Raw genomic sequence first — 24625 nt, 5'->3', positions numbered from 1 at the left:
CACAAACCCTCAGCAATCACGTGCCTACAGCGGACTCCTATGCTAGCGTAGCTGTGCATATCTCATTAGCGCTGTATTGCTCCTGTAGTTTGTCCCAATGCAGTGCCCCGGATAGTAGAGCTAACGTCAGATTAAATACAGGTGGGCTTCGGCCCACACTGCATGCCCCAGTCAGACTGGGGTTTTTTATAAGTAGACACAGGCAGGTACAACTCCGTGTGGACCGACAGCATGGGTGGGTCCCAGGAAGCCACCGGCGTTACATAAATAAATCCCATTGCAGTGCCCAGCACAGCTGAGGTGATGTGAGGTTTAATGCAGGTGGGCTTCGGCCCACACTGCATGCCCCAGTCAGACTGGGGTTCTTTATAAGTAGACACCTGCAGTTACAACTCCGTGTGGACGGACAGCATAGGTGGGTCCCAGGAAGCCATCGGTGGTACATAAATATATCCCATTGCATTGCCCAGCACAGCTGAGGTTACGTCCGATGAAATGCAGGTGGGCTTCAGCCCACACTGCATGCCCCAGTCTGACCGGGGTTTTTAATACATAGACACAGGCAGGTACAACTCACTAATGTGAAGTCCGTGTGGACCGACAGCATGGGTGGCTCTCTGGAACCCACCGGCGGTACATAAATAAATCGCATTGCAGTGCCCAGCACAGCTGAGGTAACGTCAGTTTTAATACAGGTGGGCTTCGGTCCACACTGCATGCCCCAGTCAGACTGTGGTTCTTTATAAGTAGACACATGCAGTTACAACTCCGTGTGGACCGACAGCATAGGTGGGTCCCAGGAAGCCACCGGTGTTACATAAATAAATCCCATTGCAGTGCCCAGCACAGCTGAGGTAACGTCAGGTTTAATGCAGGTGGGCTTCGGCCCACACTGCATGCCCCAGTCAGACTGGGGTTCTTTATAAGTAGACACATGCAGTTACAACTCCGTGTGGACCCACAGCATGGGTGGCTCCCTGGAACCCACCGGCAGTACATAAAAAAATCCCATTGCAGTGCCCTGCTCAGCAGAGCTAACGTCACATACAATACAGGTGTGCTTTGGCCCACAGTGCATGCCCCAGTCAGACTGGTAATATGTACCTTAACAGTAACCGCGTTGGTGGGAATGTGGTGGCGACTGCAGGCCTAGTAGCGCGGTTTTATTTAGTTGGTTTTCGGAATGTGCCCAGGATTAAGTGGGCCTTGGCGGGGGGATGGTGTCTCTCTTGTTGTGTCGGTAAAGGTGAAATTCTTGGACTGCCACCAGACGGCCCAATGCAAAGGTATTTGCCAAGAATGTTTTCATTGTTAGAGGAGGAGGGGGATGTTTTTGAGGCACTACGTGTCCTCTCCACGTGTCCGTGGTTATATGCACCTTAACAGTAACCGTGTTGGTGGGAAATGGCCTCGCCACCATCATGTCTTTTGGAAGCCTCCGTTTCCACACCCCAGTGACATAGCATTAGCAGCGGTATAGGCAGAGCCCAGAATTAGTAACATTTCAGCGGTAGCATAAGGGACAGGCCCCAGTAACATATCACTAGCAGGATTATAGGGGGAGCACAGTATTAGTTCCATTTCAGTAGTAGTAGCAGTCCAGACAGTCCTCAGTAACAATTCCGAAGCAGCAGTATAGGGGGAGCACAGTCTTAGTTCCATTTCAGTAGTAGTAGCAGTCAAGACAGGCCCCAGTAACACTTCTGAAGCAGCAGTATAGGGGGAGCACAGTAATAGTTCCATTTCAGTAATAGTAGCAGTCAAGACAGGCCACAGTAACAATTCCGAAGCAGCAGTATAGGGGGAGCACAGTATTAGTTCTATTTCAATAGTAGTAGCAGTCAAGACAGGCCACAGTAACATTCCCGTTGAAGCAGTTTAGGGAGATAACAGTCTCTTTCACATTTCAGTAGTTGCAGTATAGACAAGGCCCCAGTTACATTTATGTACCAAAAGTGTAGGCCAACCCCACACACCTTGCTGTAGCATGAGTGCAGGCGAAGCCCATAAAAATTACTAGGATTACACTGTAGGCGATGGCCCCAAAAAATTGGTGTACCAACAGTACTAATGTACCTCAGAAAAATTGCCCATGCCCAACCAAGAGGGCAGGTGAAACCCATTAATCGCTTTGGTTAATGTGGCTTAATTTGTAACTAGGCCTGGAGGCAGCCCAGTTAAAATAAAAATTGGTTCAGGTGCAAGTTTCAACGCGTTAATGAGAATTGAAACGTATAAACATTGTTTACAAAAAGTCATATGACTGAGCCTTGTGGGCCTAAGAAAAATTGCCCGTTCGGCGTGATTACGTGAGGTTTCAGGAGGAGGAGCAGGAGGAGGAGGATGAATATAATACACAGATTGATGAAGCTAAAAGGTCCCAGTTTTTGATGGTGATAGAGAACGATGCTTCCATCTGCGGGTGCAGCCTACGTATTGTTTAGGTACCGCTGCTGTGCGCTGGTGGAGAAGAGAAGTCTGTCGGCACTGTCAGTTGACAGGCGGGTACACTTATCCGTGATGATTCCCCCAGCCGCACTAAACACCCTCTCTGACAAGACGCTAGCCGCAGGACAAGCAAGCACCTCCAGGGCATACAGAGCGAGTTCAGGCCACGTGTCCAGCTTCGACACCCAGTAGTTGTAGGGAGCAGAGGAGTCACGGAGGACGGTCGAGTGATCGGCTACGTACTCCCTCACCATCCTTTTACAGTGCTCCCGCCGACTCAGCCTTGACTGGGGAGCGGTGACACAGTCTTGCTGGGGAGCCATAAAGCTGGCAAAGGCCTTGGAGAGTGTTCACCTGCCTGCGCTGTACATGCTGCTTGATCTCCGCGCCTCCCCTGCTACCTGGCCCTCGGAACTGCGCCTTCTGCCACTAGCGCTGTCGGATGGGAATTTTACCATCAGTTTGTCCGCCAGGGTCCTGTGGTATAGCATCACTCTCGAACCCCTTTCCTCTTCAGGTATGAGAGTGGAAAGGTTCTCTTTATACCGTGGGTCAAGCAGTGTGTACACCCAGTAATCCGTAGTGGCCAGAATGCGTGTAACGGCATCCTAACATGAAGTCAGCCATGTGTGCCAGGGTACCTGTACGCAACACATGGCTGTCCTCACTAGGAAGATCACTTTCAGGATCCTCCTCCTCCTCCTCAGGCCATACACGCTGAAAGGATGACAGGCAAGCAGCATGGGTACCCTCAGCAGTGGGCCAAGCTGTCTCTTCCCCCTCCTCCTCATGCTCCTCCCCCTCCTCCTCCTCATGCTCCTCCCCCTCCTCCTCCTCATGCTCCTCCCCCTCCTCCTCCTCATGCTCCTCAACGCGCTGAGATATAGACATGAGGGTGCTCTGACTATCCAGCGACATACTGTCTTCCCCCGCTCCGTTTCCGAGCGCAAAGCGTCTGCCTTTATGCTTTGCAGGGAACTTCTCAAGAGGCATAAAAGAGGAATGGTGACGCTAATGATTGCAGCATTGCCGCTCACCATCTGGGTAGACTCCTCAAAGTTTCCAAGGACCTGGCAGATGTCTGCCAACCAGGCCCACTCTTCTGTAAAGAATTGAGGAGGCTGACTCCCACTACGCTGCCCATGTTGGAGTTGGTATTCCACTATAGCTCTACGCTGCTCATAGAGCCTGGCCAACATGTGGAGCGTAGAGTTCCACCGTGTGCGCACGTCGCACAGCAGTCGGTGCACTGGCAGATTAAACCGATGTTGCAGGGTCCGCAGGGTGGCAGCGTCTGTGTTGGACTTCCGGAAATGTGCACTGAGCCGGCGCACCTTTCCGAGCAGGTCTGACAAGCGTGGGTAGCTTTTCAGAAACCGCTGAACCACCAAATTAAAGACGTGGGCCAGGCATGGCACGTGCGTGAGGCTGCCGAGCTGCAGAGCCGCCACCAGGTTACGGCCGTTGTCACACACGACCATGCCCGGTTGGAGGCTCAGCGGCGAAAGCCAGCGGTCGGTCTGCTCTGTCAGACCCTGCTGCAGTTCGTGGGCCGTGTGCCTCTTCTCTCCTAAGCTGAGTAGTTTCAGCACGGCCTGCTGGCGCTTGCCCACCACTGTGCTGCCACCCCGCGCGACACCGACTGGTGGCGACGTGCTGCTGCTGACACATCTTGATTGCGAGACAGAGGTTGCGTAGGAGGAGGGTGGTTTAGTGGAGGAAGCATACACCGCCGCAGATACCAGCACCGAGCTGGGGCCCGCAATTCTGGGGGTGGGTAGGACGTGAGCGGTCCCAGGCTCTGACTCGGTCCCAGCCTCCACTAAATTCACCCAATGTGCCGTCAGGGAGATATAGTGGCCCTGCCCGCCTGTGCTTGTCCATGTGTCCATTGTTAAGTGGACCTTGGCAGTAACCGCGTTGGTGAGGGCGCATACAATGTTGCGGGAGACGTGGTCGTGCAGGGCTGGGACGGCACATCGGGAAAAGTAGTGGCAACTGGGAACCGAGTAGCGCGGGGCCGCCGCCCTCATGTTTTTGAAAGCCTCTGTTTCCACAAGCCTATACGGCAGCATCTCCAGGCTGATCAATTTGGCTATGTGCACGTTTAACGCTTGAGCATGCGGACGCGTGGCAGCGTACTTGCGCTCAAACAGTTCTGCTAGCGACGGCTGGACGCTGCGCTGAGAGACATTGCTGGATGGGGCCGAGGACAGCGGAGATGAGCGTGTGGGTGCAGGCCGGGAGACGGTCGTGCCTGTGTCCTGAGAGGGGGGTTGGATCTCAGTGGCAGGTTGGGGCACAGGGGGAGAGGCAGTGGTGCAAACCGGAGGCGGTGAACGGCCTTCGTCCCACCTTGTGGGGTGCTTGGCCATCATATGCCTGCGCATGCTGGTGGTGGTGAGGCTGGTGGTGGTGGCTCCCCGGCTGATCTTGGTGCGACAAACCTTGCACACCACAGTTCGTCGGTCGTCTGCACTCTCAGTGAAAAACTGCCACACCTTTGAGCACCTCGGCCTCTGCAGGGTGGCATGGCGCGAGGGGGCGCTTTGTGAAACAGTTGGTGGATTATTCGGTCTGGCCCTGCCTCTACCCCTGGCCACCCCACTGCCTCTTACAACCTGTGCTGCGGCTACAATTGCCTCCCCCTCTGAAGACCGGTCCTCAGTTGGCTTATCACACCAGGTGGGGTCAGTCACCTCATTGTCCAGCGGCTCTTCCTCCGAATCCTCTGTGCGCTCCTCCCTGGGACTTACTGCCCTTACTACTACCTCACTGATAGACAACTGTCTCATCGTCATCGTCCTCCTCACCCACTGAAAGCTCTTGAGACAGTTGCCGAAAGTCCCCAGCCTCATCCCCCGGACCCTGGGAACTTTCCAAAGGTTGGGCATCGGTCACGATAAACTCCTCTGGTGGGAGAGGAACGATTGCTGCCCAATCTGGGCAGGGGCCCGAGAACAGTTCCTGGGAGTCTGCCTGCTCCTCAGAATGTGTCATTTTCATGGAGTGAGGAGGCTGGGAGGAAGGAGGAGCAGCAGCCAGAGGATTCAGAGTTGCAGCTGTGGACAGCCTAGAAGACTGTGTGGTCGATAGATTGCTGGATGCACTTTCTGCCATCCACGACAGGACCTGCTCACACTGCTCATTTTCTAATAAAGGTCTACCCGTGGACCCATTAATTGTGAGATGAATCTGGGGACCCCAGAAACTTGCCTCTCTCCTAATCCCGCAGCAGTCAGCTGCGATACACCTGGACCAGGAGCTCGGCCTGTGCCCACACCCTGACTTGGGCCTCCGCGTCCTCGCCCCCGTCCACATCCTCTAGGCCTACCCCTACCCCTCAGCATGGTGTATTACGAGATTAGCAGAAACAGAACGCTGTAATTAAATGTGCCGCTTATTGGCCTGTGGTTGGAGGCTGACTTCGCATACGTAACGCACTGCAGAGGCAGGCAACAATTATGCGCAAGGCTGGGTATTAATTCAACAACTACTACCCCCAGCAGAGATGCAGTAAACTGAAGGCAGTGACAGGCAGGCCTAATATTGTATTTTTTGGAAGTTTTTGGGAAAAAGCCCACTGCCTTTATAGCAAGTATACCTCTTTCCCTGCCTCACCAGTACTGCCCCTATACTGAGTAAAATGACTGCAGACTGAGGACGCTATGGTCTGCACGCCCGATATACAAAAAAAAAAAATTGTGCAACACTGCTAAAAGCATCCTCAACAGTACGGCACATGGTCAGATGTGGCCCTAAGAAGGACCGTTGGGGTTCTTGAAGACTAAAATAACACCTAACACTCTCCCTATAGCAGCTACAGCAAGACAGCACTTTCCCTGATCTCGGTCAGCATGCATCTGTGGCGAGCCACGGGCGGGGCAGATTTTAATACTCCGGTGTCACCTGATCTCCCCAGCCACTCACTGCAGGGGGGTGGTATAGGGCTGGAATGTCACAGGAGGAAGTTGTAATGCCTTCCCTGTCTTTCTATTGGCCAGAAAAGCGCCCAAATTTCTCAGAGATGAAAGTGAAAGTAACTCGAACATCGCTAGGTGCTCATCTTGAGTAACGAGCATCTCGAACACCCTAATACTCGAACGAGTATCAAGCTCGGACGAGTATGCTCGCTCATCTCTATTACTTATCTTTTTATTGTAGAATATAGGTGTAAACAAAAAAGACGACATATAATAATAAATAATGTAAATATAAGACTCTAATCACATCTTTATTTGGAGGTTCAGGCATAAATGCCTGAAAAATAGTGCACTATTTTTTTCCATTAAATTGATGGACACCATAAGGGAAACCCGATGGAACCCATTATTTTTTTAAGCTTTTCATTGGGTGCTGTTGGAGTTAGGCATATGATAGATCTGGCACACCAATATTTTTGTTTTTCTATTCCTATGATGGAACAGAAGACTTAATAGATATGTGAACAGAGTCTACATATCGCAACAGACTGGATTCTTTGTAGTCTGATAAGTAATGGGAACATTTTAAAATTCCTCCAGCTTCACTGGTAACAAGGAGTTTGGGTGTATAGCTTCTTCTTTCACATATGCTATATAACCAGACAACAGGTATGAGAGGCAAATACTTGATGGACCATTACTGAAAATAAGATAAAATTTTCAGATTAGTTTATAAAAATTCATGAAGTAACACAGATGGCATTTATCCCCAGATCGCAGTAGCAACCATTCTTTATACATGGTTCAACTTACGTAACTTGTCAGATAAAGTACCAACATGTTCTAATGCAGTCTTTAAAGGGGTTTTCCAGGTCTTACAAACAGAAGACCTATCGACATCAATAGCTGATTGGTGGGGGTCTGCTGATGTAGTGACCTAGACCTAGTAGGCGTTTAACCCCTTAGTGACGAAGCCTGTTTGCGCCTTAGTGACGGAGCCAAATTTTGGAAATCTGACATGCGTCGTTCAACGTGGCATAACTCCGTAAAGGCTTTACATATCCCAGTGATTCTGACATTGTTTTTTCGCCACATGTTGTACTTCATTTAGATTGTAAAAAAGAGACCGATATAATTTGTGTATATTTATTAAAAGTACCAATATTGGAAAAATTTTGAAAAAATTGTCATTTTTTCACATTTTCAACCGTAATATCTCAAATATGTCCAAACATACTGTACAAATTTTTGATAAGATATGTATTTCCATCTGTTTACTTTATTCTGAATGCACACTTGAAAAACTTTTGTGTTTTTTTTAACCATTTAGAGGACGTACAAATTTAACATTACTTTTCAGCATTTTCAGGAGCACTTTGTTTTCCTGCACCAAGCCAAGTTTGCAGAGGCTCATAAGTGTCAGAATAATAGATACACCCACAAATGACCCCATTTTAAAAACTACACCCCTTAGTGTATTCACTGAGGGGTGTCATGAGTATTTTGACCCCACCAGTTCTTTTCAGGAATTAGTTCAATTTAGGGGACAAAAAATAAAATTACATATTTTTGCAAATATGTCATTTTAAAGACATATTTTTTTCCTATAGAGCCCATGAAAATGAGGATTTACACACCAAAATGGATACCCCCGTTTCTCCCGTGTTCAGAAACATACCCATTGTGGCCCTAATCTTATGTCTGGATGCATAACGGGAGCCAAAATGAAAGGAGTAGTCGGTGTCTTTCAGAACATAAATTTTGCTTGAAGACGTTTTAGGCCCCATAGCACTTTTGTAGAGCTCTTGAGTGGCCAAAACCAAAGAGAACCCCCACAAGTGACCCCATTTTGAAAACTAGACCCCTTAACGAATTTATCTAGGGGTGTACTGACCATTTTGACCCCACAGTTTTTGAATGAATTTAAGCCAAGCAAAAGGAAAAAATTGTGATTTTCATTTTTTTGTCAATTCTGTCATTTTAAAAACAGCTTTTTTTGTACAGCACACGCATGAATGAAGCCTTTCATCCCAAAATGGATACCCCTGTTTCTCCCGTGTTCAGAGACATACCCATTGTGGCCCTAATCTTATGTCTGGATGCACAATGGGGCCCAAAACGAAAGGAGTAGTCGGGGGCTTTCAGAACAGAAATTTAGCATGAAGGTGATTTAGACCCCATTGCACACTTGTAGAGCCCTTGAGCGGCCAAAACGACAGAGAACCCCCACAAATGATCCCATTTCGAAAACTAGACCCTTATCGAATTAATCTAGGGGTGTACTGTGTATTTTTACCCTACAATTTTTGAATAAATCTAAGCAAAGCAGTAGGAAAAAAAATACAATTTTCATTTTTTTGGCAGTTGTATCAATTTAAAAACTGTTTTTTTGTACAGCACACATAGGAATGAAGACTTTCACCCCAAAATGGATACCCCTGTTTGTCCCGTGTTCAGAACCATACCCCTTGTGGCCCTAATCTACTTAAAGGACGCATGGCTAGGCCTATAATGGAAGGAGCACCCGTTGGATTTTAGGGTACAACGGAATAAATTCCAGGCCCCATTGCCCACTTATAGAGTCATTGAGCGTCCAAAACTATAAAGACCCCCACAAATATCCCCATTTTAAAAACTAGACCCCTTAACGAATTCATCTAGGGGTGTACTGCGTATTTTGACCACACAGTATTTGAATAAATTTCAGCAAAGCAGAAGAAAAAAATTACAATTTTCATTTTTTTGGCAATTTTGTCAATTTAAAAACTTTTTTTTTTGTACAGTTTACATAGGAATGAAGACGTTCACCCCCAAATGGATACCCCCGTTTGTCCCGTGTTCAAAAACATACCCATTGTGGCCCTAATCTACTTACAGGAAACATGGCAAGGCCTGTAATGGAGGGACCACCAGTTGGATTGCAGGGCATAACTGAATAAATTCCAGGCCCCATTGCTCATTTGTACGGAATAAAAATTGACTCCCTAAAATCCCCCCCCCCCCACACCCTTTTCGGCGTTCCCCAAATCTTAGATAAAAGTAATAATGTGAACTGTGTAGTATTTCCAAAGACGGGTAATTATGGAGGCTGGTTGGGATGGGCACATGGGGCAATAAAACCGGGTATCCCCCCTCCTCTCATGCTTTTTGGGAGTCATTTTTTGACCTCAGCGGCGGGGATGGGGTGTAAAAAGTGGCGCTCTGTGAGTCTCCGTAAGCTTGATGAGGTGCGGCGGTCTCACACAGAAGGCGCTCAACAAGGTGCTCCTGGAACTGCATGAAGGCGGGCGTTCCCGGGGCTTCTTGTAAATTGCGTATTACAGGTAGCGGTCTGAATAACGCCGGGCTCACACAGCCGTAGGTGGATCCCGGCTGTGACCCTGCGTACGGCCGCGTAATGTACTGCGCATAACTGCGTACTTACACGGGCGGTCATGCGCAGTACACTTTTTTTTGTTGTTGTTTGTATTTCCCGCACCGTCGCTTAGCGATGACGCGGGTACCCGCAGCCTGTATACAACGTAGTTGCATATGGGCTGCGGGTATATCCATGACCATGGAGCACAATAGGCTCTATGTTGCGGATATCCGCGGTAAAATAGAACCTGCTGCGTTCTCTTTTCTGCGAGTGGAATACACAATTCCAACCCGCTAATGTGAGCGGAATTGTGTAATCCAATGCGATTGATCTGCGTATTACCGCTAATCAAACGCATGCGGAATCCGTAATTCCTATCCGGTCATGTGAGACCGGCCAAAGGTAGATCGCTACCATTTTTTCACGTGACTGGGGACCGCTCAACGAGGCCACCCGTCACTGCTCCAGGCTCTCGGTGACCGTTGGTCGCCGAGAGCAAGGAGATATTAAGTTTCCTGGGCTCCCCGACTCCTGCGCATGTGTCCGGTGTTTTGCTAGCGCTCGCATGCGCAGAATACGGGAAAGTTCACGGAAGAAGATTGCGTCGGGGTGTAAATATGGAGACCTCCGGTAAAAATTTTTATCTCCTCTCACCGATCGCATCAGTGAGGGGAGATGAAGCTTCACCTTTTTTTAACTTTTACGTGATCGCCATTATTCTTTGGATAACAGCGAACACGTGATCAGGAACCGCTCACCACGGCCCCCCGTGAAATCTCCAGGCTCTCGGCTAAGTTTTGTAGCCGGGAGATTTTAAAAAACCACGGCTTTTGCGCATGCGCCTGCCACATTGGTGACGGGCGCGTGCGCAGAAGCTGGGGTGAGGTCCACGGATAAATCCGCGGGCCTTAGGTACGTCATTTCATCCTCCCTCACGGATATGATCCGTGGGGGGAGATGAAACGCAAGCTTTTTTTAACTTTTTAAAACTTTTTTTTTACTTTTTGCACTTTTTTTTTTTTACCTTTTACCCCTTTTTTTATTTATTTTTTTTTCTTTTTGCACTTTTTTTTTACTTTACATGATCACTGTCATCCATTGGATGACAGTGATCATGTCCCTGGTGACATCCCTCTGCTCTTGGCTACACATGGCAGCCAGGAGCAGAGCAATTTTGAATTTCCCGGGGCTCGAGCCCCTCTGTGCACGCGCCCGATGTCAATCATCGGGCGCGCATGCGCAGACGGGGATTTCGGGTCCCGGGACATCGGGACATCGCAGAGGACCGGGGGTGAGTATCTTCACCTCCCCTCATGGATCCGATCCATGAGGGGAGGTGAAACTTTACTTTTGTTTTACTTTTTAAACTTTTTCGCGATCACCGCTATCGCAATGGATAGCGGTGATCGCGGGCCCGGGGACCGCTCACAGTGGTCCCCGGTAACACCTCCTGGTTCCCGGCTACCTTCAGGAGCCGGGAGCCAGGAGATTTTAAATTTGCCGGGGACACCCGGGCTTTTGCGCGTGCGCGTGACGTCATCGTCAGGCGCGCATGCGCAGAAGGCCGCCGGCGGGTCCGGGAGGACCAGATCTCCGGGGGACACCGCCGACAAGCCGTGTGAGTATTTTCAGCTGCCGTGATGGATCCGATCCATCATAGCAGCTGAATTACTACTTTTTAACACTGTTTTCTTTACTTTTTTGCGATCGGCGCTATTCATTTTATAGCGCCGATCGCAATGTCGGGGGGGACTGCCCGCATCCTGGGATGACAGCTCCATGCTGTCGGCTACCTGCGGGCACCGACAGCATGGAGCTGTCACGTCCTCAGGCCAGTGGGCATCAATCCAAAGAGGATGCATAAAACTACGTCCTCTAGGATTAAGGCCCACTTTCTGAGGACGTAGTTTCCCGATGGGGCCGTCGTTAAGGGGTTAAGCAGCGGGGCAAAAATCAGATGGTAGTCACGGAGGCTCTACTGCTTCTCTGGCAAATGGTAAAAATGGTGATCTACTAGGCCTACCTAAGCCAGTGGTAAAAATAATAAATAGGCCTTTGTTATAGCCTGATACCGGCAGAGACGGGTAGGAGAAGAGGTTAGTTTGTTGTGACACCAGCCTGCATATGACACCAGGACCCATTCCATACAGAAATAATAAATATAAAAACTCCTTTAAAGGGATTATCTTATGACTTGACTATCTCTAGTGGTCCTATCAAAGTAACATAGTATGTTAGGCTGAATGAAGACAATGTCCATCTAGTTCAGCGAATAAAGCAGTGGTGCCGCTCCTGCCACACACTTCAGGATGATTCACGGTTCGAGTTGCTGGATGACAGGTAAAACCCGTCATGAGACAACCTCTTCAACTCCCAAACAGTTGCATTAAACTTCAAAAAATACTGCGGAAAATGTCTCCTTTTTCTTGAAAATGTTGAATTTATGTTTTGTATAAATATAATTTGCGTAGAACTTAGTTGCCTTAAGTGCATTGTTAACTCCTTAATGACATATATAATTATAACCTTAAAAAAAGTAAGGGTGAATGCAGACGGCCAGGTCGGATTCCGACTGCGAGATTCTCGCAGCAGGATGCGACCCATGCCCCTGCAGTGACCCATGGTTTACCAGTCCAGCGTCTTCACTCTGCTCTATTGATGTGCCGGCTGGCGCACAGCTGCACATCTGCAGTACAGATCGGCGCATCAGCAGTTATGTGGCAATGCGAGACTCTGCGGGGCTCGCATTGAAATAGGAGATGCCCCACTTTTGTTATCACGCAAATTTTCTGCGATCAAAATCGCAGCTGCCTGCATAGGACTGCATAAACCAATGCAATCCTATGGCAGCGTGCAACGGCAGAAATTCTGCGTGAAATTTTGTTGCATGAAATTTCGCCGCAGAATTTCCGCCTGTGTGCATTCAGCCTAAGTCATTTCCCCTTTGATGTTCTAGCGGTTATAACTCTTTTATTTTTTCATCAGTGTAGCTGTAGAACACCTTGTATTTTGCGGGACGCGCTCCAGTTTTTATATGAAACAAATTACTGGCACATATAAGTATTTAATAACTTTTATTAATGCTTTTCGTGTGGGGCAATTAAAAGAAAGCTATTTCCATTTGTTTTGGGGATTTTTACAGCGTTCACCCTGTGGTATAAATATAATGCCAGACAACTTTAGTTTCTACTGGTACTATTTTGAGGTACATACGGCTTTTTGATTATTTTTTATTCCTATTTTGCTGAAGCAAGATTAACAGAAAACGGCTAGTTTGGTATTTTCTTTTATGGAAATTAGTATGTTGGATTAACAATGTAATATTTTGTAGTATAAGATGTTATATATTAGCAATACCAATTATGTGAAGTTTTTTTTTTGTTCTTTTTATTTTTCAATATTTAAAGCCTTGTGAAAAGGGAAAAAAAGAATTCTACATTTTTTATCTGTAGAAATGTTTAGATGCCGCAATCAGGAATGACTGTGGCATATGCAGGGTTAAATGGTGCAGAAGAGTGATTAGATGAGCAAGTCCTCATTTTTTGTGTACTTTTCTAAGAAAAAAAATGTGACAATCAGAAAGCAAATATGCTCTCTGATTGATGGGAGTTGATAACATGAACATAAATTCATGTCACCCCTTCCCTGGGACACGAAAAGAAGCAAGAAATCACAAAGCTTCTGCTGCTGGTCTTCCCTTTCCTTCCCTCCTTGCTTTGCATACCCACTGAAAACTGACAGCTGTAAATTCAGTATTCCTAACCCCATTTCAAATATCTGGAGTTGCAGTTCTGCAAGTAATATTCACATGCTTTTGGTGTCATTTTAAAGAATCTTGCCTTTAAAATGACGCCAAAAGCATGTTGATAAATCTGATAAAACCCTCACTAAAGCCTTTTAAAATAAAAATCAGGTCAATTTGTCCAAAACTGTAATGTCCTTTCCCTGCAGTATGAACTAAGCTCATCCAAAACTGTTGGGGGATTAAGGTGGCTGTAAATATCAGTAGCCATTCCCCCTCCCATAAATTTATCACATTGGGAATCAGCCAGCAATTATGATTTTCATGTACAACCATCCAATTTTGCAACTAGAAATTAAAGCTCTGACCACTTTTGCAATCTAGGTTCTATGTATGTACAGTAATTAATATAAATTAAAAATTAGACAAATCTATGTGTTTAAGGGCTTATTTACACGAGCGTATATTGGTCGGGTTTTCACGGCCGGACGATATACACTTCTATCTAAACAGTTCCCCCCTTCTCTCCCCCTCACCGGCTCTCTGCCTATAGTGTAAATAAGCCCTAATTCTGAGCTAATAAAGGGGAGAGGGTGACCCACATTTGGAACCTTCCCTCTATCAAGCAAAGTAGATGGCCTGGTAAATCTGTGCATTACATGAATTACCATTAATGGGGTTGTCCCGCGAAAGCAAGTGGGGTTCAGCACTTCTGTATGGCCATATTAATGCACTTTGTAATGTACATCGTGCATTAATTATGAGCCATACAGAAGTTATTCACTTACCTGTTCCGTTGCTAGCGTCCCCGTCTCCATGGTGCCGTCTAATTTTAGCGTCTAATCGCCCGATTAGACGCGCTTGCATAGTCCGGTCTTCTCCCTGGTGAATGGGGCCGCTCGTGCCGGAGAGCTGGTCCTCGTAGCTCCGCCCCGTCACGTGTGCCGATTCCAGCCAATCAGGAGGCTGGAATTGGCAATAGACCGCACAGAGCCCACGGTGCACCATGGGAGAAGACCCGCGGTGCATCGTGGGTGAAGATCCCGGCGGCCATCTTAGTAAGGTAAGGAAGAAGTCGCCGCAGCGCGGGGATTCGGGTAAGTACTAAACGTTTTGTTTTTTTAACACATGCATTGGGTTTGTCTCGTGCCGAACGGGGGGCCTATTGAAAAAAAAAAACATTTCGGCGCGGGACAACCCCTTTTATTTCAATACAGCCCATGTCCTGCCAATAACAGCCAATCATTCGAATTCAACCACATATCAGCTATTGGCTCACAGCCTAGAAACTATACATATGAAAGTTACTCCCTCCTTGTCATACTGTCCAATTGGAAAGGCAGAACCCTGAGATTCACACTACGAAGGTGAACCCCATTGGTGCATCTTCCTCCTTGGCTTGTACGCCCCTACTTTGCAATATATTTCTTTACCTGGAAGTAAATAACTACAGTGTTTAATGTCAGATAGATTTTAATCTTCCCAGACTATATCTGAATTTAAAGGCTTACATCACAAGCCATGTACCACAGAATATTTAGAGGTCTGTGGAGCATTTATCGTCTTCAGTAATGTAAATATTTTCCCCAATCTGTGGGAATACATCACAAATGTAATGAATGTTTTTTGCTGTAGTGATGGTCAATGAGACACGTTTAAATTCCTGTCACATCCAAATTGAACGTGCTAGATCCATAACCTGAAATACTCATGCAAAAGTACACCAAACAGTGGTAAACAAAACAGACAAACTCCAGAAGGAAAACACTGTCCCTAAATAACCTGACCCAGGGGGTATTATTATATCTCAACGCCACTGGAAGCGAGGGGTTTGTCAAGGCCTTCATGCAGGAATGCCCCTGTCACACCCCTTGGTCCGGTTTGGTTGAATTCCGCAAGGTCCTGGAAACTACGCGTCAAGATACCATAATAACCATACAGGTCGCCGCTCCCAATACTGTCCTGCCCCATGTTGCGGGTCTCAGCGGTGTGCCCGCCCCACCGGCGCTCAGCAGCGCTCACATCTGGGGACCGGCGGGTGTCTCTGCTGTCTTCTGCCACACAGCTTCAGGAGACGTAGGGACGCTAGGAGCGCAGACATCTAGTCACCACCAGCTGTGTGTGCTGCCTTGCATGAGGAGCTGGAACGCTGACAGCTGGCCACTTACAAGGAGCGCAGGAGCCGCTAAGATGCTAGGAGTGCACACATCTGCCAACCATCGGCTGGCTGTGCTGCCTTGCTTGAGGAGCAGGAATGCTGACAGCGGGGCAGTTACTAGAAGCGCAGGTGGGATGATAGAGCCACTGGGGAAGAAGCAGCAGCGGGGAGGCCATGGAGGCTGAGAGAGGGGCCGGGAGGCAGGACTGCAGATCTATAATCGCCTGCAACGAGTATCTGAAAACAAACTGATCACCCGGGGAGCATGCCACACTGACGCCAGCAGCAAGGAGCTTAAATCATGGCTGGGACCCATGACGGGGGCCAGGGCATGCCAGAACCTGCAGGGGAGCCTTAGCTGCAGCCAATGAGGTACAGAGGGTGTCACCAGCCTGTTAGTCTTGTCTCCACCAGGACTTTCTGGTGGCATCAAAATACAATAATACTGACCCAAGGAAGGGACCTGCCTATACACAGGTAACATGCCTTGAAAAGGGCGAACCTGACCACATACCTAGGCCACTAGCTGACCCTATGTGGGATAGGAGAAAATCACATCAAACAAGATGAAAAACATAATATCCACTGTACTTAGCTTGAGAAGTCTCAGGCAAACAGGACATCCAGCTGCAAGCTCTGACTTCCACCAAAGCCACAGGAAGACTGAAAATTAAACAGCACTTGAGCTAAGCACCAGGCCAGGCTAAATAGTCCTGACAAATTACCCACAGGTGAGGCCAAGCACTTCTCACCTAATACCACTCCCACCAGAGCCAGAAGATAGAGAAACATATACAAAACCTGTAACAGATGATTTAGAAAGGAAGCAATCCCAGAACTGCTGCAATAATAAAAATAAAGTTTTGTTCCTCTATGGATACCTTGCTTGGCAGCTTCCTTATTCCCCATTTACATGAGACAACTGTTGGTTAAACGATCTACACAAGCAGGTGACTTCACCGCTAGTTGGTAGAGCTTATGCAGAGCATTTAGACAGACAGATCATCGCTGAGTATCACTCACTTTTTGTTGACTCCTCACAGCATTTCACAGCATTTAGACGCTGTGAGAAGTGAGAGATCCAGCAATGATTTTTATGCGGTTGAAAGTGAGTGACAAATGAAAAGTAAACAAATAGTAAACAATGGCTTTGCATTTAGACAGAACAATTATCCTACATTTTCATTTGTTTGAGTAAATTCTGCGGGATAAGCATCCCATGAAAATGGCCCTTAAGTTAGAATATAGTGACATCATCCGACACAAGCGCAGTCAACTTATGTAGTGAAATACAAGTTGTAACTTGTCCTTATCCATCTATAAACCAAGGATTACATTAACTAAACTAAATTGTAGGTCACTGGTGAACTAGATAAGCCCGTGACACACACATTGCCACACATCCAATGACAATATGATGGTTTATGAGCCGTGGGCACTATGCCTGGTTGTATGAATCAGAAACGTACCATAACAAGCACTGGAAGCGGTGATCTCATACTTGTGTGGTATTCTGCTAGTTTTCCAGACATGCTGGTCATTTATGAGAATCCAGTCAAAGGTTCTGTAATTAGAAGACATTACTGTTACTTCCATCATATAACCACATAAAATAATGCTCTAAACGCCCATATTGCAGCACAGTTGATTGATGAAACATCAGGCTATTTTCAAACTTGCAGCAAAGGACTGAACCTTTTATTGCATCGCGTTGTATATAAACTTGAATCCCTCTCCAATCATAGATTCAATTCATGCCATCCAGATGACAGAAGTATCATCTTAAATATGAATCAGAACTTGGAAACACCTTCTTTCCTCTGTGGAAGATAAACTAACAATCTAAACCTCTAAATGAAACTGTCTATTTCGAACATTATCTATAATGGTATTCGGGGTGGGTTATAATCTGTTTCTCGCTTCTCTGGCTGATGGCCCTAAGGAAGAGGCAGCAGTGCCAGCGCCCTATTCCTTGACTCGTATATATAGTTCTGAGTGCAATTGGCAGAGACTGAAAAAGATTTAATTCCAGCAAGATACAAGTGAGATTTCATCTGTCAATGCCACTCAAACAGCCCTGCCCGTCAGTATGCCTGCACGTAATGCCACTTCCCCTTACCTCACATTAACATTAACTATAGACAATCTGCTCTGTCAGCAACAAAACCATGATGCTCACTGTAACTCATTAAATGCCGGGGATGCGGATGTCAGATACATTGGCTTAGAATGGCCTGTGACTCTGACCAGAACTACAGTGATAGAAACAACACTGGCAAAGTTTCACCCGATTTTAATGGAAGTGAGTTGCTGGATGACTTGTGATATGACCTCAGCAACTGATGAAATCTCAGTCAGGGCCAATATCAGCCAATGGACATCCCAGCCAGACAATAGGAGGCAGTGGACTTGTCATGACCATTAGAGAGGAGCGAGCATACTCGCTGAGGGCAATTGCTCGAGCGAGCATTGCCCTTAGCAAGTACCTGCCCGCTCGAGAGAAAAGGTTCGGCTGCCGGCGTGGGGGACTGGTGAGTTGCTTCAGTCAGCAGGGGGGAGCGGGGGGGAAAAAGAGAGAGATCTCCCCTCTGTTCCTCCCCGCTCTCCCCCGCAGCTCCCCGCCCGCCGCCGGCCGGCAGACGAACCTTTGCTCGCTCATCACTAATGACCATCTAGATCAGTGGTGGCGAACCTTTTAGAGACCGAGTGCCCACACTGCAAACCAAAACCCGCATATTTATAGCAAAGTGCTAAAACATCAGGGGGCGGGGCTTATCACAACATATGATTTTACCCCCGTCATTCTAAAAATGACAGGGCTGCTTAAAAATAGACAGTGTGCAGATTTTAACTGCTTCTTGGATGTGGAAATACTGCAGAATGTCCTCAGCGGAAATTTCTGTGGAAAATTCTGCAGCATTTTTGCATCCAAAAAGCAGTCAAAATCTGCACCCTGTCTATCTTGAAACAGCCCTGCCCATTTCTGCCACATGTAAACATACCCCAGCGGTAATAGTGACCCCCCCCCGACGCAGCCCCAGAGTAATAGCGACACCCCACAGTGGCCCCCAGAGTAATAGAGACACCCCACAGTGGCCCCCAGAGTAATAGCGACACCCCACAGTGGCCCCCAGAGTAATAGCGACACCCCACAGCGGCTCCCAGAGTAATAGCCGCAGCCCACAGCGGCCCCCAGAGTAATAGTGACACCCCACTGCGGCCCCCAGAGTAGTAGCGACACCCCACAGCGGCCCCCAGAGTAATAGCGACACCCCACAGCGGCCTTCAGTAGCAATAGTGACACTCTACAGCGGCACCCAGTGTAATAGTGACACCCCACAGCGGCTGCCAGTAATAATAGTGACACCCCACAGCAGCTGCCAGTAATAATAGTGACACCCCACAGCGGCCCCCAGTGTAATACGGTAGTGACACCCCCTTTCCCCGAGACCCATATACTTACCCCCTCCTCCTCGTGGAAGCTCCGCTCCTCCTCTGCAAGGTGTTGCTGCTGGCACTATATTAACTTTTTCTTCCCCACTTCTACCCTAATCAGCAATTCCAGCAACCTGATTGGTTGTTTGGGTTGACTGATTCACCAAACAACCAATCAGGTTGCTGGAATTGCTGATTAGGGCAAAAGTAGGTAAGAAAAAGTTAATATGCATCCCGGCACACGCTGTGACGTCAGTGTGCTGCCGGACGCCTCCACCCCTGCTCTCGCGGAACCAAGTAGTAAGAGATGTCGGGCGAGGGGGAGAAGGATCCCGGCTGCACACTGACATCACAGCGTGCGCCGGGATCAGCGCTGCTAGCAGCGGTGCTGAGTGAATGCCAGCGGGGAGCCGCGGCCCCTGCCGGTATTTACAAGTGGTGAGCGGCCAATGGCGGCGCGTGCCAGCAGGGAGGGCCCTGCGTGCCGCCTCTGGCACACGTGCCATAGGTTCACCACAACTGATCTAGACAAACATGTTCAACGCTTGTGATGCCAACTGTGGGGTACACAAGTGGTCTGATGTGATGGTTGCCCAAGGGCCAAAAAAAACCCTTGCACTACATAGTTGGCTTTTATATTAATGAGAATTATGAAAAAAAAAGAATATAGACATGCAGTACAGATATATTTACAGATTTATCTGTTCCAATGGGATATGAATCATTGCAGAGCAACATATCAACATTTATTATGTAACTTAATGTAGTCTCTTTTTTACATGACCTGGGTATTATGGAGTCGTCTCCGCTGTAGCCATCCCCCCTTCAAAACCTCCCTCACCCACTTACCTAAAGTAACCGCTGACACCATTTTATTTTTGGACAATTTTGGCCATAGCAGCCATATTTATTAACAAACAACATTAACATAAAACAAGATTTTATAACCTTCTGGAAAAACTGTGAAGAGGCCCTTGGAGCCCTGTACCACTCTGCCACATCACCACCCTGGAAATAGTTGTAACTGCCACACGTAACTGACTCGGGCGACCCCATTTCCCAACACGCGCCTCTCGCCGCAAACCAGCCGACTCAGGAGGCTCACCAACTCTCCTCTAGTCGCCGACCTCCCGACACCAAGGCCGACTAGCCATACCCTGGCTAACCAGACCCACCAACTTTGCAAACCTGGTAAAGCAAAGAGGCGACAGACCAACCAATTAAACAATCATAGAGGAATGTAGCTATCCAGCCCCTGCCTTCTCCCTACCATACTTTTCTACTGACTCCAAGGACCCCTCCCCTCACCCCTGCCATGACAAGGCTTCCTAACCTCTTTTGCCCATCCTCCCTCCCCCCATGATCCTAGGGTAGGCAGGTGGGACTCTTCTTCCATGGCTCTGGTCTTCCTTCTCCTGGCTCTTCAGCTACTGGTCTGGCTCCTCCTCTCTTTCTCTCACACTTTCCTGTAAAAATTACCCCCCCCCCCCCTTCCCCTTTAGCTCCCAGCATTCCCCTGGATTACTTAACCCCTTCACTACCCGTTAACCCTGCCATGCTGCCTACGCTTATTGCCCTCTGTGCTCAGCTCCGGCATTTCTTTATCTGCAATGCCTTTCAATGGAATGCTACACCAGAAATCTGCAAGAAGTTTGCAAAAATGACTTAAGACCAACATTATCAGAAGCATCTTAAATTATGAGATAGATGCATTTTAAAGTTGTATTCAACACTCAGCACTCCCTGGCTGAGATGAGAAACCCACAGCTGGTTTCCCGACCTCTTCATCAGATGTGACAGAAACGGCATAAGGCTGGCGCCTCAGCTGTATCCGTAACACTCGGCGAGGTGATCTGGAAACCAGCTGTGGGTTTCTCATCTCAGCCAGGAAGTGCTAAGATCTGATAATCCATTTAACTAAGTGCATCTACGGCATACCACCTGCATACTGGTCATCTGGCCATTGCAGCCTGAAAGTATCTGCCTATCACTTAGAGGTCACTGGCTAAAAGTGACAACATCAAAGCATGATTGGTACATTTTGTTTTCTGCTCTAAAAATACGACAAGTGCAACGTCTCAACCCTTTCACTAACTAGCTGTAAGAAGCTAATAACAAATATATTCAGGAACTGGAGACAATATAACATGCCTGAATTTTGCTGTAATAGAAAACTGGTCGAATCTCAGAACAAATAGATTATGTTGCAATTTGGGGATTTATTTCATATTTCTCAGAATGCAATTTACCTAATGTAAATCAATTGGTGAGAGGGTGTAATTTGTCTAAGCAGGGGTTTTTAAATGCTTCAACACGGCAGCAGCATTTCAGGAGTTTGTGTCGTGGGTGTTAAGACTTTTCAACTACGGGCGAAAATTCTAGGAATCAGGTTTATAGGCAGAAAACTGACAAGTTATTTATAATGTTCTGAGTCTCTTGTAAAGGATATAGTCTTAAAGAAAATAGGCATCTCCTCTGCAGTTTATTGCATAGCATAGCTGTAGTATATACGGTATGATAACACTGATCCACTTGACAACTTATTAAACTGATCCATTTGTAACTTATTAAACAGTAGTTCTAATATTGTAACACACACAGTAACAGAAAAAGGCAATAAACTAACTGCCCAATTACACAATTCTATATTGGATAAATTTCTATCTCCATTATCCCCAACTTTTATCAACTTGCGTAGTATATTAATTCACATCATCATTCTTTTATCCATGAAGTGGCCTTGAATAGAACTACTACAGCATGTATATAGACATATGGTAAGGTGAACAGTCATCCCAATTTAGGCGAGACAGGCCCGCTTTGGGTCCCTGTGTTCTGCCATCTGTCCCGCTTTCGGGATGCGGGGTCACCATTAAAGTGATTACCAACCAGGGTGCCGCAGCTCCCTGGCTGGTAATCACTCACTGCCACTGCGGCCGGATACACACACTGATGGCAGTGTGTGCATCTGGAATCTTCCTCCCCTCCTCCCCTGACCTCTCCTCCTTGGTTCCACAGGAAGAGAGGGGAAGGGAGGAAGTGCTACTGCGGGTACAGACATTTACACTTGCAGCAGCACTGAGAGGATGAGGAGAAGGTAAGTATATAAATCTCAGGGGGCTACTGTGGGGGTCACTATTAATACTGAGGCCGATAAAGGGGGCACTATTAGTAATAGTATCCCCTATATCAGCCCCAGTAGTAATAGTATTATTACAAGGGCCACTGTGGGGGTCACTATTACTGCTGCAGCCACTGTTAGTGTCACTATTGCTACTAAAGCCATTGTGGGGGTTAGTTTTACTACTGGAGCCACTGTGGGGGTCACTATTACTACAGAGGCCACTGTGGGGGTCACTATTAATACTGAGGCAACTGTGGGGATCACTGTTATGACTGGGGTGATATAGGGGGCACTATTACTACTGGAACTATGCGGGGGGTCACTATTACTACTGGGGCCACTGCGGGAGGGTCAATAGTACTACTGGGGCCACTGTGGGGGGGGGTGACTATTACTACTGAAGCTACTGTGGGGGTCACTATCACTATTGAGGCCACTGTGGTGGACACTGTTACTACTAAGGCCACTGTGGGGTTCACTATTACTACTGGGGCTACTGTGGGGGATACTACTACTACTGAGGCAACTGTGGGGGGTCACTATTATTATAGTAGCCATTCTGCATGTGGCAGCATACTTCAAGCTGTCTTAGGGTATGTTTACATGTGGCGGAAATGTTGTGGAATGTCTGCAGAAGAAATTTCCATAGCAAATTTCGCAACATTTCCACATCCAAAAACTATTTAGACTGGAAATCAGCTGTGTACGTGCAGCTGATTTCATACTATGTGGCACTTCCCCTCACCTCCTCTGAAGGATTCCTACAGTCAGCATTCCCTGGCCTGACCGGTTCCCAGTGGCCTGTAGTGGCCTCACCTGACCAACATCATCTGACCATCGCTGCCAAACCTGACCCTTTGATCTGCTTTGATACTGGGAAAATCTGGTCACCTTTCATATTAGGAATATACATTGTCTGCATTAGTAAAAAAAGAAAAGAAAGCTTATGTCCACTTGTGTAAGAAAACTCATATTTCTTCAAAATACAGGGTCTCAGTCACACGTTTGTAAGTTTCAAGAAAACCAAATTCAGCTGTCAAGCTTTTTGTGTGATAGCAAATCTGCATTTCCTGTACTTGTCAATGAATCACCAGAGGAGGCCCATGTTCTGCATTTCCATGCTTTCTGGTAAAATTCAGCTATTATTTACCCATGCAATATTGATTTAAAAGGAATTCCTAGACAAGCAATATTACACATAAATACAATTAGCCTATATGTATATATACAACTTTAACAGTGATTAAAGAAAAAATGACACAAGGTTGCACCTTTCAGGTTGCCAATTCTGGATCAGAGGGCAGATTTTAAAGGAGGTTAAGAAAATGCATTCAGGGCAACTTGCATACTCTGTCACCCGTATCCAACCGTGTAGCATTCAGGGAATTTAATTTTAGATGGAATTGCCCTTTAAGGTCCAGCACATTTTTCCTCCATGAGGGACAGAGTTTCTGTAAAACGCAGACGTTTACCTTATTTTTCTTGAAAAATGTGCTTTAAACATGATGTGACAAAGACCTTGTGCATGATGAATATGCTGAGATTTTATTATAAAAGGGACTCCTATCGTCCTCATTTACATAGCAGGCAGAAGCAACTTTGAATGCCATTCAAGCCTTAAAAGAATATTACAAAAGTGAATGCCAATGAAGCATTGTCCTGTCTGTTATACTGTAATTATTTCATGTAGGAGGAAAATGTGACAGCTCCTCGTTAAATCTGTGCTATTACTACGTGAGCATTGGCCTTGTTATAAAATAAACATTATTCTAGTATCTGTCAAGTTTGTACAAATTACACTTCAATAAGCCCACTAGAATGTTCAGAAATGTTGTTATGATGTATTCACACCAGCGTATGCGTATTTCAGTACGTAAATACGCAGCATTAAAATGCCTTTTCACAATTATTATCTGTGGAGTATTGCGGTCGGCCTGTGAGTTTTTACGTGTGTAAATATGCAGCATATTTAAGCATGTAAAAGAAAAATTGCAAGAGTCCAAATGATGTCAGAAGAGTCCAAAGTGCCAGAACACACCGATTAATAGGTTACATGAGCAGCTTGGTGACATTGTGTGGTGATCCTACTTCTGTAAGTGTCTGTTCTGTGGTGTTCGGACGTGTCTTCAGATGAAGAGTGTGTTCTTGTGGCTTATCTCTCATTGATTTGGGGACTGTAGTGAGAGGCGTCATATAAGAAAAACGAGGTGGTTTTGGGCGCACTCTTTGTTGTCTCAACAGCGACGTAAAGGCTATTTAAACTACCTTTATAATGACTTGCATCATTATCCTGAAAAAGTTGCTGTCTTTTGTTGGCTGTCAGTCGGCATGTTTGAAAAGCAACTTGAGTTGGTGCAACATGACCTAACTTATGTGGATACAAATATGCTGCATTACAAATCTTCAGAGGAATGTTTGCTGGTACCTTGAGGTAAGT

The sequence above is a fragment of the Eleutherodactylus coqui genome, chromosome 11, assembly GCF_035609145.1.
Source record: "Eleutherodactylus coqui strain aEleCoq1 chromosome 11, aEleCoq1.hap1, whole genome shotgun sequence".
Classification (NCBI taxonomy): domain Eukaryota; kingdom Metazoa; phylum Chordata; class Amphibia; order Anura; family Eleutherodactylidae; genus Eleutherodactylus; species Eleutherodactylus coqui.
The sequence above is the reverse complement of the archived record's forward strand: the minus strand, read 5'-3'. Positions refer to the sequence as shown.